The 14,759-nt window shown below is 37.1% G+C and overlaps 1 pseudogene; it reads right to left on the reverse strand.

Moving 5' to 3' along the window:
• LOC120175187 overlaps positions 1 to 14,759 on the reverse strand; it is a 48,077-nt pseudogene that overhangs the window by 22,786 nt on the left and 10,532 nt on the right.

Genomic DNA, 14,759 nt, shown 5'->3' on the forward strand with positions numbered 1-14,759 from the left:
GCAGGTTCTAGCTCGAGTAAGTATGTCGAATTGAGGCAAGAGGTGGCAAGCCTCAAAAGAGTAGCCGGAGAGAGTCAAGAAGAGCTCAAACAAAGCAGACACCAAGTGAAGATTTTATCGAAAGAAAAAGATTCTTTAGAGCAGCGGTTACAAAAGAGTCAAGTCCAAAATGAGAAGTTGAAGGAGAAAATTTCAAGTTTAGAGACTACATTACGACGATACCGAAATAAGCAAGGTAGCTCGAGCCAGGGAGAGGTTGAAAGTCTGAAAAAACAAGTGAGTGAGCTTGAAGCCATGGTTCAAGATTTTCAGAGGCAAGCAAGTGAGTTATCGATAGTTTCTTATGAGGGGGATATACAATGGCTTTTTTTATGGGAGCGAGCTCAGGCGAGAGTTAAGCAAATAGAGGACTTTATTGCTTGTTACCTAGACCACGCGCGGGGGATAGCTCAATATTTGGTCGTTCTATCTGAGGAAGCTGCTGATGTGACTGAAGAACTGGATCTCGAGGCTGAAGAAAACCAGAAGATCGTGGAGTTGCTAGCACATGTACAAGAAATAGGAGAGATGGTGCAGATTTATCTGTGATATGTTTCAACTTTGTAATTGAACGTCGTTCTAATATAAAGAGTTGTTCTAAGGAGTCGTTCCAGGATCAACACCCTGCATTTTGCATATGCATTTTTAATACATTTAAATTTTTGCATCGCATTTTATTCATTCATAATCATATATCTCATATTCATTAATAAATATCAGCGATAACAAAATGACTCTGTGACAGAGTAATACTGGAAAATCCCAAGCATATCTACAGAACCAGGAAGAAAGTTATGGAAGACAAACTTGTCCAAATTGAGAAGGCTCAGTTGGAGTTACAAGATAATATCAAGAAAATGCAAGAAGATATGATGAATGCCCAAAAGGAGATGTTTGTCAAGTTTGCGAGTATGTTGGAAGGAAGAAATCCAGAACATGGGAAAAGCCTTATGCCAGAAGGTGTAACTGAAGACCCACTTCATCATCCAGTGTTAACCCCAGAACAATCTCAGAACGTTCAAGTGACCCCTGTTCATGTTGGGAAGGTGCATATTAATCCAGTTGGTGCTTCTGTTAACGTACAGCCTGGATCTAGTTCATATCAGGAAGAACATCAATATCATCAAGTTCCGGACCTTGATGAAGAAGCCAAGAAGGACCAAAACAATCCATGGGAAGAGAAATTGAAGAAGTTAGAAAGAGAGGTCAGAGCCATGAAGGAAGATACCAGTGTCTATGGATTTGACGCAAAGGTGTTAAGTCTAGTTCCTGATCTGGTCTTGCCTCCAAAGTTTAAAGTTCCTGACTTTGAGAAGTTTGATGGTACTAGGTGTCCCTCTGCGCATATCACGATGTTTTGTAGGAAGATGACCGGATACATAGGGGACGATCAATTGTTCATACACTGCTTTCAGGAAAGCTTAACTGGCTCGACAATCCGATGGTATAACCAGCTGAGTAGAGCTAATATTAAATCGTGGAAAGACTTGGCTAAGTCCTTTCTTGAGCAATACAAACATGTGAAAGATGTTAGGCCCAACAGGATGATGTTGCAAGGAATGGAAAAGAAGTCTAACGAGAGTTTTAGATAATATGCTCAAAGATGGAGAGATGTAGCAGTGCAAGTCCACCCGCCATTGGAAGAGGAGGAAACAAATATGCTTTTTGTCAACACCTTAAAGGCTCCTTTTTTCTCGCATCTTATCGGTAATCCTTATCGAAGTTTTGCTGATGTAGTTACGGCGGGAGAAATGATTGAAATGGCTGTTAAGAGTGGAAAGCTCGAGGGAGGAGAGTCTAGTAAGAGGCCACCAACGAGGAAAAAGGAAAACGAAGTCAGTAATGTGAGGCAGTACGATTCTAATAACATCACTGTTTCCCGTCCTCAAGGAGTAGGGTCATCAACACAAAATGACAATAGACAAGGAGCAAGGGACCAGAGGAGAGAGAGGCCTCAATTTGATCCAATTCCGATGACTTATAAGGAATTGTTTCAGATTTTGTATGATCGGCATGTGGTTTCGCCGTATCACGTGACACCAATGCAACCTCCTTTTCCCAAATGGTATGATGCTAGTGCTCAGTGTGAGTACCATGCAGGGAACCCCGGACATTCCATTGAGAATTGTACTACTTTTAAGAAGGTTGTCCAAGCTTTGAGAACGAGGAATGTCATCAACTTTGGTGACAGTGAGCAGCCGAATATAGCTCAGAATCCGTTGACAAGCCATGCAAGGGCAGGAGTTAACGCGATTACTGAAGAGAAGGGAAAGAGAATTGTAACTAATGTTAGTGAGGTGGTATCACCTATGAGTTGGGTGTGGTGCCAGATGGTCAAGGTAGGATTGTTGAAGCCTAGTTTGATGGGTGAACAGTTTAACAGTGGAGAGGTGTGTCAGTATCATAACAGTGAAGGACACAATATTCAGCAATGTCCTGACTTCCTATCTTTGGTACAAGATATGATGGACAGTAAAGAAATTGAGTTCTTTAGAGAGATTGCTGAAGAAAAGGAAGCAGAAGTTTGCACTTCAGAAGGATCGTCTAAAGGGGTATACAATGCCAGTTGTTCCCTAATTATTACTCCCAAAAATCGAGTTGCTGAGAAGGTAGCCCCGAAAGTGGTTATTATACCTCCATCTCCATTCCCATATAGGGATAATAAACAAGTGCCTTGGAGATATGATTGCTAGATGGGAGATGTAACAAAAGAGAATGAGGAAGTAGATGAGGTGGGACGCTTTACTAGAAGCGGTAGGTGTTATTCTCTTAATCCACCTAAAGAGTCTGAGAAGAAGGTTGCAGTTGATAACGGGAAAAAGGTTGATGTACAGATAGAAGAAGATAAGCCTGTTATCAATGAACCAGTAACCGAGAGTGAAGCGGTAGAATTTTTGAAATTTCTGAAACACAGTGAGTACAGTGTTGTGGAACAGTTACACAAGTTGTCTGCCCGTATTTCTGTTTTATCATTACTTTTGAGTTCAGAGGCCCATAGGAATGCTCTGTTAAAGGTTTTGAACCAGACTTTTGTTCCGAAAGAATTACCCATTGAAAAGTTGGATCAGTTAGTTTCCAATATACAAGCTGACAATTTTTTATCTTTTTCTGAGGATGAGATCCCTTCTGGGATGATTGGTAGTCAGAAGGCTTTGCACATTACAGTTAAATGTAAAGGGTATGTGTTGTCCCGGGTCTTGGTTGATAATGGTTCAGCTTTGAATGTGATGCCCTTAGTGACTCTGAAGAAGCTTCCATTAGATAGTACACTTATGAGAACCTGTCAAAGTGTGGTTCGAGCTTTCGATGGGACTAAAAGAGAAGTGTTGGGCAAGATTGATGTTCCTCTGAATATTGGTCCAGCAACTTATGAAGTGGAATTTCTCGTAATGGACATTATGCCTACGTACAATTGTTTGTTGGGAAGGCCTTGGATTCATCAGGCCGGTGCAGTTCCGTCCACATTGCACCAGAGACTGAAATTTGTGATTGATGGAAGGTTGGTATGTATTCATGCTGAAGAGGACATTATTGCTTCTGTTTCTACTACTGCTCCGTATATTGAAGTTGAAGAGCAAGCCGTCGAGTGTTCTTTCAGATCGTTGGAGTTTGTAAATGCTACGTTTGTGGCTGAAGGGAAGAAGATACCAAAGCCTTGATTGTCAAACTGTACCAAGATGGGGCTCAAATTGACTCTTGGAAGAGGAGCGAAAGTTGGAAAGGGGTTAGGAAGTCAGTTACAAGGACCAGTGAATCCAATATGCCCTGTTACTAAAAGAGATCGATTTGGTTTGGGGTATCAGCCAACTCCGAGGGATAAGCTGAGGGGAATTAAAAAGGGTCAGGAAATGAGAAAGGCCAGATTGGCTGGTGAAGACCTTAGCTGGGAACCCATGATCTTCCCGCCGTTGAGTAGCATTTTCATATCTGGGGGACATATGTTTCAAGGGAATTCAAGGAACACTGAGGTGATGGTTGAGGATGCCTTGGGAGATTTAGGCATTAACGTTATAACTGATGATGAATTTGAGGAAATGAGAGTTATGGGCATTTATCCTGCACCGCCGGGCTTCGTGTTGAATAATTGGACCGCGGAAGAACTGCCTGTAGTTTTCAAATCTTTTACAGAGTAATGCACTGGAACTTTCTCCCTGTTGTTCATACCCTGGGGCAATAGGTGATTTTATGTAAAGGGTTAAGCTGTTTGTTTTTCTTGCTTTCAATAAAATATGCATTATGTTAGCTCCAAATGGCAAACATTCTCCCATGTATTTCATTCATTCATTCTTTGTTGTATATATGTATGTATTTATTTCTTTCTATTTATTTATATGGGAAAAGATCCTCCCATATGTATATATGTATATATATCTTCGCTTTCATTATTTTTTCAGGAGCTCAAATATCAATAATATGAATGCCAATGACTCTGACCCAGAGATTGATTTCGAGAAGCCTATATGTCAAGGAGAAATCGAGGATTGTGATGATGATGAGGGATGTGAATTACCTTCTGAATTACTGAAAATGGTGGAGAATGAAGATAAGCAGATTCTGCCTCATAAAGAGTCTACTGAGATTTTGAATTTGGGGACAGATGAGGATAAGAGGGAAGTAAAGATTGGTACCACTCTGTCAGTTGGAGGTCGACAAGATTTGATAGAATTGCTTCAAGAATACAAGGATGTGTTTGCTTGGTCATACGAAGATATGCCGGGTTTGGATACAGAATTGGTTGTTCACAAACTACCAATAAAACCTGAATGTAAACCGGTACAACAAAAACTGAGAAGAATGAGACCTGAGATGCTGCTCAATATTAAAGAGGAAGTGAAGAAACAATTTGATGCCGGGTTTCTTAAAGTGGCCAAATATCCTGAATGGGTGACGAATATTGTCCCAGTACCGAAGAAGGATGGGAAAGTTCGAATGTGTGTCGACTACAGAGATCTCAATCGAGCTAGTCCAAAAGATAATTTTCCTTTGCCACATATAGACACGTTAGTGGATAATACTGCTGGAAATTCTTTATTCTATTTTATGGATGGTTTCTCTGGCTACAATCAAATTAAGATGAATCCTGAAGATATGGAAAAAACGACGTTCGTTACCATGTGGGGAACGTTTTGTTATAAAGTAATGCCGTTTGGATTGAAGAACGCCGGGGCAACATATCAAAGGGCCATGGTGACGTTATTTCATGACATGATGCATAAAGAGATAGAAGTTTATGTCGATAATATGATTGTCAAAGCTAAGACAGAGGAAGAACATATTGGGAATTTGAGAAAACTTTTTAAAAGACTAAGAAGATGCCAACTAAAACTCAACCCAAATAAGTGTACTTTTGGGGTGACATCTGGGAAGTTATTGGGTTTCGTAGTAAGCCAAAAAGGAATTGAAATAGACCCAGATAAAGTAAAAGCTATTCAAGACTTGCCAGCCCCAGGAACACAAAAACAAGTCAGAGGATTTTTGGGGAGATTGAATTATATAGCTCGGTTTATTTCACAGCTGACGGAAAAGTGTGATCCCATATTCCGCCTTCTTCGCAAGAATAACTCAGGGGAATGGAGTGAGGATTATCAAAGAGCTTTTGAAGCAGTGAAAAGATATTTGTCGAGCACTCCAATCTTAACGCCACCCATCTCAGGCAAACCCTTGATTCTTTATTTGTCGGTTTATGAAAATTCAATGGGGTGTGTGCTGGGGCAACGTGACCAAACTGAGAAGAAAGAAAGGGCTATCTATTATCTCAGTAAGAAGTTCACTGAATGTGAGACAAGATACTCACCCATTGAAAAGTTGTGTTGTGCTTTAGTATGGGCTAACCGAAGGCTTAGGCAATATATGTTGTATCATACTACTTGGCTTATATCCAAGCTTGATCCCTTGAAATATCTAATGGGTGTGCCTGCATTATCTGGAAGATTAGCTCGTTGGTAGATCTTATTGTCCGAGTTTGACATCCAGTATGTAAACCAGACAGCAATTAAAGGAAGTGCTATAGCAGAATTCATTGCAAGGAGGGCTTCGCAAGAATATGAGTCGTTGAGCTTTGATTTCCCAGATGAAGATTTAATGGCTATTTCAGTAGAAGAAGCAGTTGCATCAACTAGCAAATATTGGAAGTTGAACTTCGATGGTGCTTCAAATGCCTTGGGACATGGAATCGGGGCAATTTTGGTCTCACCAGAGGGAGAGCATTATCCTTTCACCAGTCGGCTTAATTTTGATTGTACAAACAATATGGCCGAGTATGAAGCTTGTGTTCTGGGTATTAGAGTTGCCGTTGATTGCAAAGTAAAAATGCTTAAAGTATATGGAGATTCAGCTTTGGTAATATACCAACTCAGGGGAGAATGGGAGACAAAAGATCATAAGCTTGTAGAATACCGTAAGTTGGTTATGGAACTTGTTGAAGAATTTGAAGAAGTAACTTTCAATTACCTCCCCAGAGAAGAGAATCAAATGGCAGATGCCTTAGCCACACTGGCAGCAGCGTTTAAGATGAACGAGCATTCAAATATGATGCCCATTGAAATGAAAGCTTATGAGTATCCAACCCATTGTTTTAATATTGAAGAATAAGAAGATGGAAACCCCTGGTATTATGATATCTTGCAATCTATAAGGTATCAGAGTTATCCAGAACAGGCTACTGAGAATGATAAGAGAACCATTAGAAGAATGGCATCAGGGTATGTGCTTGATGGTGAGACCCTATACAAGAAAAGTCTGGATCAGGTTTTGTTAAGATGTGTGGACGCGAAAGAAGCCAAATTGATTCTTGAAGAAGTGCATGAGGGAATATGTGGTACCCATGCTAATGGGCATGCTATGGCTAGGCAGATTATGAGATTTGGGTATTATTGGTCAACTATGGAAACAGACTGTATCAATTATGCCCGAAAATGTCACAAGTGTCAGATTTATGGAGATAGAATACATACTCCTCCTCATCCGTTGCACGTAATGACAGCTCCGTGGCCATTCTCAATGTGGGGCATGGATGTTATTGGACAAATTTCGCCCAAAGCTTCAAATGGTCATCGCTTCATTCTGGTAGCCATAGATTATTTCACCAAGTGGGTAGAAGCGGCTTCTTACGCAAATGTTACCCAGTCTACAATATGTAAATTTTTGAAGAAGGAGATCATTTGTAGATATGGTTTACCAGAGAGGATTATCTCCGATAATGCGTTGAATTTAAATAATAAGATGATGGACTCGGTCTGTAAACAGTTCAAAATAAAGCATCATAATTTCACTACTTATCGCCCAAAGATGAATGGGGCAGTAGAGGCGGCCAATAAGAACATCAAAAGGCTCATAGAGAAAATGACTGAGACCTATAAGGATTGGCATGAGAAGTTGCCCTTTGCTCTGTTTGCTTATCGAACTTCAGTACGGACTTCAACTGGGGCAACTCCGTTTTCTTTGGTTTATGGGATGGAAGTTGTCTTACCTATTGAGGTGGAAATTCCCTCACTTCGGATTTTGTCAGAGGTAAAGCTTGATGAGGCAGAATGGGTCCAAGCTAGGTATGACCAGTTGAATTTGATTGAAGAAAAGAGATTGAAAGCTATTTGTCATGGTCAGATGTATCAAAAACGTATGATACGGGCACATGGTAAGAAAGTTCGCCTTCGAGAATTCCATGAGGGAGATTTGGTGCTTAAAAGGATTTTGCCTATTCAGAAGGATTTCAGAGGAAAATGGATGCCCAATTAGGAAGGACTTTATGTTGTCAAGAAAGCCTTTTCTGGGGGAGCTCTAGTCCTAACTGAAATGGACGGATCAGAATTACCATATCCAGTGAATTCCGACGCTGTTAAGAGATATTTTGCTTGAAGAATAAATAAAAGAGAAAAAATGAAAAAATGAGAAAAAAGAAAAATGATGGAAAAAACGAAAAGAAAAAAAAAAGAAAAAATGGAAAAGGGAAGAAAAAATGAAAAATGAAAAAATGAAAAATGAAAAAAAAAAGAGAAATAAAAGGAGGGTTCAAGATGAAAACCCGAAAAAGGCGTCTTGGAACCAAAGGAGGTCTCAAGTTGAAAACCCGCAAAGGGCGACTTGAGTTGAATTTGAAATTCAGAATTCGTGCATGGTGGAAGGTTCTGAATTAATTTTGGAAGTGGAAAAAGCTCCCGATATGGATAGTAACAATGACAGTTGGTGATCAGGGATGAGACTATAGATTAATGAGTCTCGATTGAAATAACCAAGAGAAATTGAATGCACATGAGATTCAATACTGGTTTAGGGCATCTAATGATAGAGATTTGGGAGTTTAGAAGTAGCTTCATACTCTTAAGCATCATAATTTTGAAGATCTTTTTGACAGAAGCTACGCTCGAGACATTCTAACGGCGTGCCAGTTCAAAAGCATTTGCATTATTGATATTTGAAGACGCCTACTCTTTTGTTCTTTTACTGTTTCCAGTTAAAAGTTTGCCATTTAGTTGCCTAAAATTCTCTGTATTTATATAAAGAAAGAGATGTCTTTTCTTGATAATTTCCCTTTTGCAAACATCTTATTTTGAAAGGTTAAAACATATGGCTTAACTTGAAGTACATGAGATCATTTTGTATTATTGTGCAAAAGGTTTTGGAAAATGCAGGTATTCTGAAGTTGACAATGGTTTAAACATGTAAGCTTGTGTGGCCATGGGAAACTAAAATCCTCAAATTCAAAGAAAATCTCAGCCATTAAAAGATGACCCAAGGAGGTTATCATTGATCAAGAAGTTGGTCATGGGTACTGACGGGTTTCAAGAAAGAAATATGTCAAGGTACTGTTAAGCCTATGGAATTGAGATTGTTAACTGGGGTGAACTGGTTAAACATTCTGTGCCCAATATGAAACCGAGTTCCATCGAGATCAAAAGGAGATAGAGTTCCTTCAAAGAATAAAACGCATTGAATTGCATAAATGCATACATTTTAGGCATGAGTAGGATCATGGCATTCATAATCGCATGATGGCTTAAATATTTACAGGTTTCCCAGGGATAGTTGAAGATTGAAGATATGAAAGCATCGAGATGAAGATAACTGGTCTTGAGATTTTGACAAGAATGATGTTTATACGAAAATTAAGTCAAAGCAGATTCAAATATCCAATGGCTCCAGACAAGTTTTCACGATGGAGATGGATTTTCAAAAAATTTCTCAACTTCTAAATTTTTTAGTATAATATTTTTCAAATATACATTCATGATGAATAATGTTTGATTTTCAGGTTTGACCTTTGAAGCAAATCATCTATAAGCCTTCACGAAAGAGTAGTGAAGCAAATTCGTTTGTTGAAGATTGAGTCCTATACTCTCTGAAGGAATAAGGAGCGGACAAGTTCGTTGAAGATTGAGTCCTATACTCTCTGAATGAATAGGGAGCGGACAAGTTCGTTGAAGATTGAGTCCTATACTCTCTGAATGAATAGGGAGCGGACAAGTTCGTTGAAGATTGAGTCATATACTCTCTGAAGGAATAGAGAGCGAACCCGTTTTGTTGAAGATTGTTCGAGTTCTATACTCCCTGAACGGATAGGGAGCGGACCCGTTTTATGAAGATTTTCCGAGTTCTATACTTTCTGAAAGAATAGGGAGCGGACCTGTTTCATGAAGATTTTTCGAGTTCTATACTCTCTGAAGGAATAGAGAGCGGACTCGTTTTATTGAAGATTGTTCAAGTCTTATACTCTCTGAATGAATAGAGAGCAGACACATTTTATGAAGATTGTTCGAGTCTTATACTTCCTGAAGGAATAGGGAGCAGGCTCGTCATTTGAAGATTTTTCAAGTTTTATTTATCCTGACGTAACATTCTCAGGATCAGACAAATTCGATCATCTTTTGATCTTTGCTCTATTCTCGTTACACGACAATGAACAAAGAGGGGCAGCTGTAGATGCTTAATTTGTCTGGGAAGTTAAAAACCAGAAAAAACGTGGGGGGACCGTTAGCAATAGAGAAAGATATGTCGAGCAGTCAAGAAAACCGTAAAGTATCGGTTTCTATTATCAATTAACTACCAGAAACGTGGGGCACGGACTGAAAAACAACAGGAAAAGAGGTTAACATCTATCATCAGGGGTAGAGGAGAAAAAGAAAAGGGTAGAAATTGACAGCCATCGAAAGGAAAAAAAATAATGAACCAGAGCGAAACGAAAAACAGAACTATCCATTAGCAGAGCGAAAAGAAAGGAAACCAAAGAACTCATCACTAACAACCATCGGTGGAACCCAAAAACATAGATTACACCAACTAACACCAACCAAAAATTTCAGAGATCAAAACAACAATCCTTACCTTCCTGACTTGAAGAGGAGAGCCATTATCACCGCTTGAAACCCGAGCCTTGTTGTGTCGTCGAGGGCAAGATTTTCACCTTGCGAGTACTGTTATTGTATGATATAGGGGTCGAGAAGTATGGGTTTTGAGGGCGATACCGAGTGGTTTTTTTAGGGCAGCACGGTTTATGCTTTGGGTAGGACGTTCTCTTAGATGAGTGTCCAGTTTTGGAGGTAATTAGGTGATGAAATCGATTGGGTTTCAGGTATTTTGGTCTTAGATCTTTGTTTTAGGTTGGTATTTGGAGGGGAGAACGAGGTTAGGTGACGTCTACGCTCCTCGTCGGAGCCATTAGGCGGTAGAGGCCATGACGGCCGTGGTTGCGGTGGTGTTTAAAGGAGGGTGGAGCGTCGAGTTAGAAACAAGGAAAGTGGAGAGCAAAGCTTGAATGGCTGAAGGCATTCATGCGTGCAATTTACTTAGGTTTAGTGTAAAGTTAGGTTTTGTATAATAATATTTTGGTAAATTAACTTTTGGCCACTCAAACTTTATGGTAAATTAGATTTCAGTCCTCTTAAGTTTAGCCTTGTTTTGCATTTCCGTCACTTTTAAAGTCTATTTTCAAAATTTAGCATTTTAAATTTGTCATGTTTTTGAATTATTTGAGCTACTGTTCATTTGAGTTTTCTTCTAAATTCATTTTAGTCCCTAATCGATTATTTTTCGTGTATTTAATTTTGTCCTTTTATTTTGCCTGCATTTAATTTCGGTCCTAAGTAGTATTGTTGTATCTAACTTTTATTGTTTTAGACATTTGAACTCAATTTTTTTTTATGTAACTTTTTAGTCCTTAAACATTTAGGATTAGTATTTTAGGAAAATTACATAGATACCATTTAATTTGGGTTATTTAGGTGTAGATCCCTTGTTTATGCGTGTTGTTTTATTTAAGTCCTTGGTTTAATTTTCGATTTGCATGTTTAATTTTATGTGTATTCAAATTTAGTCATTATTTTAACTTGAATATATATACTTTTTAAATTTATAGTTTAGCATGTTATGATTTTGTTTTTATATTTAGGTCACATGTATATATAATATGTTAATGAGCATAATTTTTATTTTTTAATTTTAAAATGTATGTATATAATTTTTTGTATGTCACATTGTATGCTATTTTTTTAATTTTTGTTTAATTAATTTTAGCATGATATTTTTCACAATTTGCACGATAGCCTCATTTGCATAACTCGACATATTACATAATTAGATTAAGGGTAATACCCTTTTAATTTAAAATTGTTGCAAGTGGGCAGTCATAACTGATTTGAGGTCCGCTTTTAATGATTTTAAAATAAAAGTGTATCCCGAAAGTGAAACTAAAAAATTGATTCGTCACCTAAAATTTGGGAACGAGAGAAAAAGAAATGTTCGTTTATTTAAATATATCGAGAAAAGGTTGTTATATCTTTAAGATCTGGTCTCGATATTTGTAAATAATCGAACATTCTTTATCTTTCTAAAACGACTTGGTAATTTTAATTTAATTTGTTTGAGTGCTGTTGAATGTTTTTAAATTTATATCTTTGTTTTATGGGATCAAAAATCAAATTAAGTTCGAATTTGTAAAGTTCATTGCAAAAACGTTAATTAATCGACTAGGTACCGATTTAGGGCGTTGTGGGGGTGCTAATCCTTCCCCACACGTAACCGACTCCCGAACTCGGATTTTGGTAACGCATACCTCAATTTGTTGTTTTAATTAAAATTAATTTTTATTTAAAATGACAAAGCATTTTTAGGTGCCCAATCACACCCCAATCAAGGATTGGTGGCGACTCTTTGAACCGTATTTTTCGATCGTAAAGGAAATCCAAAAATTTTTGAAACGAGAGGTCTTTTAAATCGCATTTGTTTTTAAATTAAAAAGAGATAATTAAGAACTAATGTGGTTTTCAAAATCTCACCTTTTTCACTTTTTAGAAAAAAATCGTTTCGACAAAAACGAATTTGTAATTTTCAATTGCAAAAACAATTAATTAATCGACTATCGGCTTGACTCTCTAAAAAAAAAGTCCCCAGCGGAGTCGCCAAGCTGTCGAAACGATTTTTTCCTCAAAATGTGAAAAAAAGTGAGATTTTGAAAACCACATTAATTCTTAATTGTCTCTTTATTTTAAAAAACATATGTGATTTAAAAGACCTCTCATTTCGAATAATTTTGAATTTCCTTTACGATCGAAAAATACGGGTCGAAGAGTCGCCACCAATCTTTGATTAGGGTGTGATTGGGCACCCAAAAATGCTTTGTCATTTTAAATAAAAATTAATTTTAATTAAAACAACAAATTGAGGTATGCATTACCAAAATCCGAGTTCGGGAGTCGGTTACGTGTGGGGAAGGATTAGCACCCCCACAACGCCCTAAATTGGTACCTAGTCGATTAATTAACGTCTTTTCAATGAACTTTACAAATTCGAATTTATTTTGATTTTTGATCTCATAAAATAAAAATGTAAATTTAACATTCAAAAACACTCAAACAAATTAAATTAAAATTACCAAGTCATTTTAGAAAGATAAAGAATGTTCGATTATTTACAAATATCGAGACCATATCTTAAAGATATAACAACCTTTTTCTCGATATATTTAAATAAACGAACATTTCTTTTTCTCTCGTTCCCAAATTTTAGGTGACGAATCAATTTTTTGGTTTCACTTTCGGGATACACTTTTATTTTAAAATTATTAAAAGTAGACCTCAAATCAGTTATGACTGCCCACTTAAAACAATTTTAAATTAAAAATATATTACCCTTAATCCAATTATGAATATGTCGAGTTATGCAAGTGAGGCTATCATGCAAATTATGCAAAAATGATGTCATGTAAAAATTAATTAAACATGCGATTAAAATAAATGAGTAAATAAATCTAAAGCTAAAATTACTATTAAACAAAGACCACAAAAAAACTATCAATGCATTACATATACCAAGATCAACATAAAACTGAGACCACCTGTAAAACTAAAATGAAAACCGAGAAAATGTTATGCCAAATATGCAACATCACATAAACTTAAAATAACATACCCACATGACTAAAATGTGACATGCAAAAACCTTAAAGTCTAATATCTAAACAACATAAATTGAACAAATCAATATTTAGGACGAAAATTAAATGAACATAAAATAAATAGACATAATTATATACATGCAAACTTCTACCTAGGGACTAAAATGTAACATGCGAAAATCAACAGTTTAATGTCTAAAACAGCAAAGATTAAATACAAGAATACTTAGGGCTAAAATTAGATGCGGGTAAAATAAAGAGACAAAACTATACACATGCAAATGTTGATTTATGGACTAAAACGAACATGCAACAATTCAGAAGTTAAATGTCTAAAATAACAAAAACTAAATAACATAACATTTGGGACTGAAAATTAAAACGCATAAAATAAAGATGCAAAATTGGAAACAGGAAAACATTCGGTTTGGGGACCAAAATGAAAATAAACACAAAAACTATAGGGATTAAACGACACTCTAAGGACTCGGTGGCTAAAAACTAATTAACCCAAATACTTACAATGACTAAATCCTAATTTAACCAAAAAAATTTATTATGTAACTTAACTAATAAAAAAAACTAAACTAATTTGCTAAAACTAAACTTACCCGAGCCCCCTCTCCATTCTCTCCCTTCTTCTTCCCTACGATTGCATATCACCTAAAACAGAACATCCATGGCTGCCATCCACTGCGCAACTCTCTCCAAAACAAAAAACCCATGGCCGACGTTTGGCCACCACTCACCGACATAGTATCCTAAACCGACCACCTACGTTCTATGACATCCTAAACGAAACCCTAACCGAAGCAAAACGGCCATCACAACCCTCTATCGCTCAAAGCCCCAACAACGGAAGGATGTATATCGACAAAGAAGTAAGGTAAAAATTTCATTATAGCTTTCATTTCAATGAACAAATTTTGTTTCTAACATTTTCATAATACATATTTTTTTAGATCATTCTTTCAAACGAAATCTCCTAAATCGCCTCAAAGATGCTAATTTAACAAGCTTCTACCCTAAGGATGTAACCATGGCACTGGAAATGGCCCCAATTTCTAAGGTAAACATACTGCTATTCCTTTACGCTTTTGATTTGGGTTCGATTCGAAACATATACACACACAAGAACATTATGAAAGCAATGGAAAATGAAAATAAAATAAATACCCTTGTTGATTCCGTGTGTTGTCTTGGTTCGACGAAATGAGGGAACTCCTCTGTTTCCTTTGATTTTCAAATTATTTTGGTATAACCGTTTGATCTTTGAATACAAGAGAAAAGAATGTTGTTTACACTCACTGTTTTTATTTGTTGTTCTGTTTGTAAC

Source organism: Hibiscus syriacus, unplaced genomic scaffold (genome assembly GCF_006381635.1).
Source record: "Hibiscus syriacus cultivar Baekdansim isolate YM2019G1 unplaced genomic scaffold, ASM638163v2 tig00112159_pilon, whole genome shotgun sequence".
Classification (NCBI taxonomy): domain Eukaryota; kingdom Viridiplantae; phylum Streptophyta; class Magnoliopsida; order Malvales; family Malvaceae; genus Hibiscus; species Hibiscus syriacus.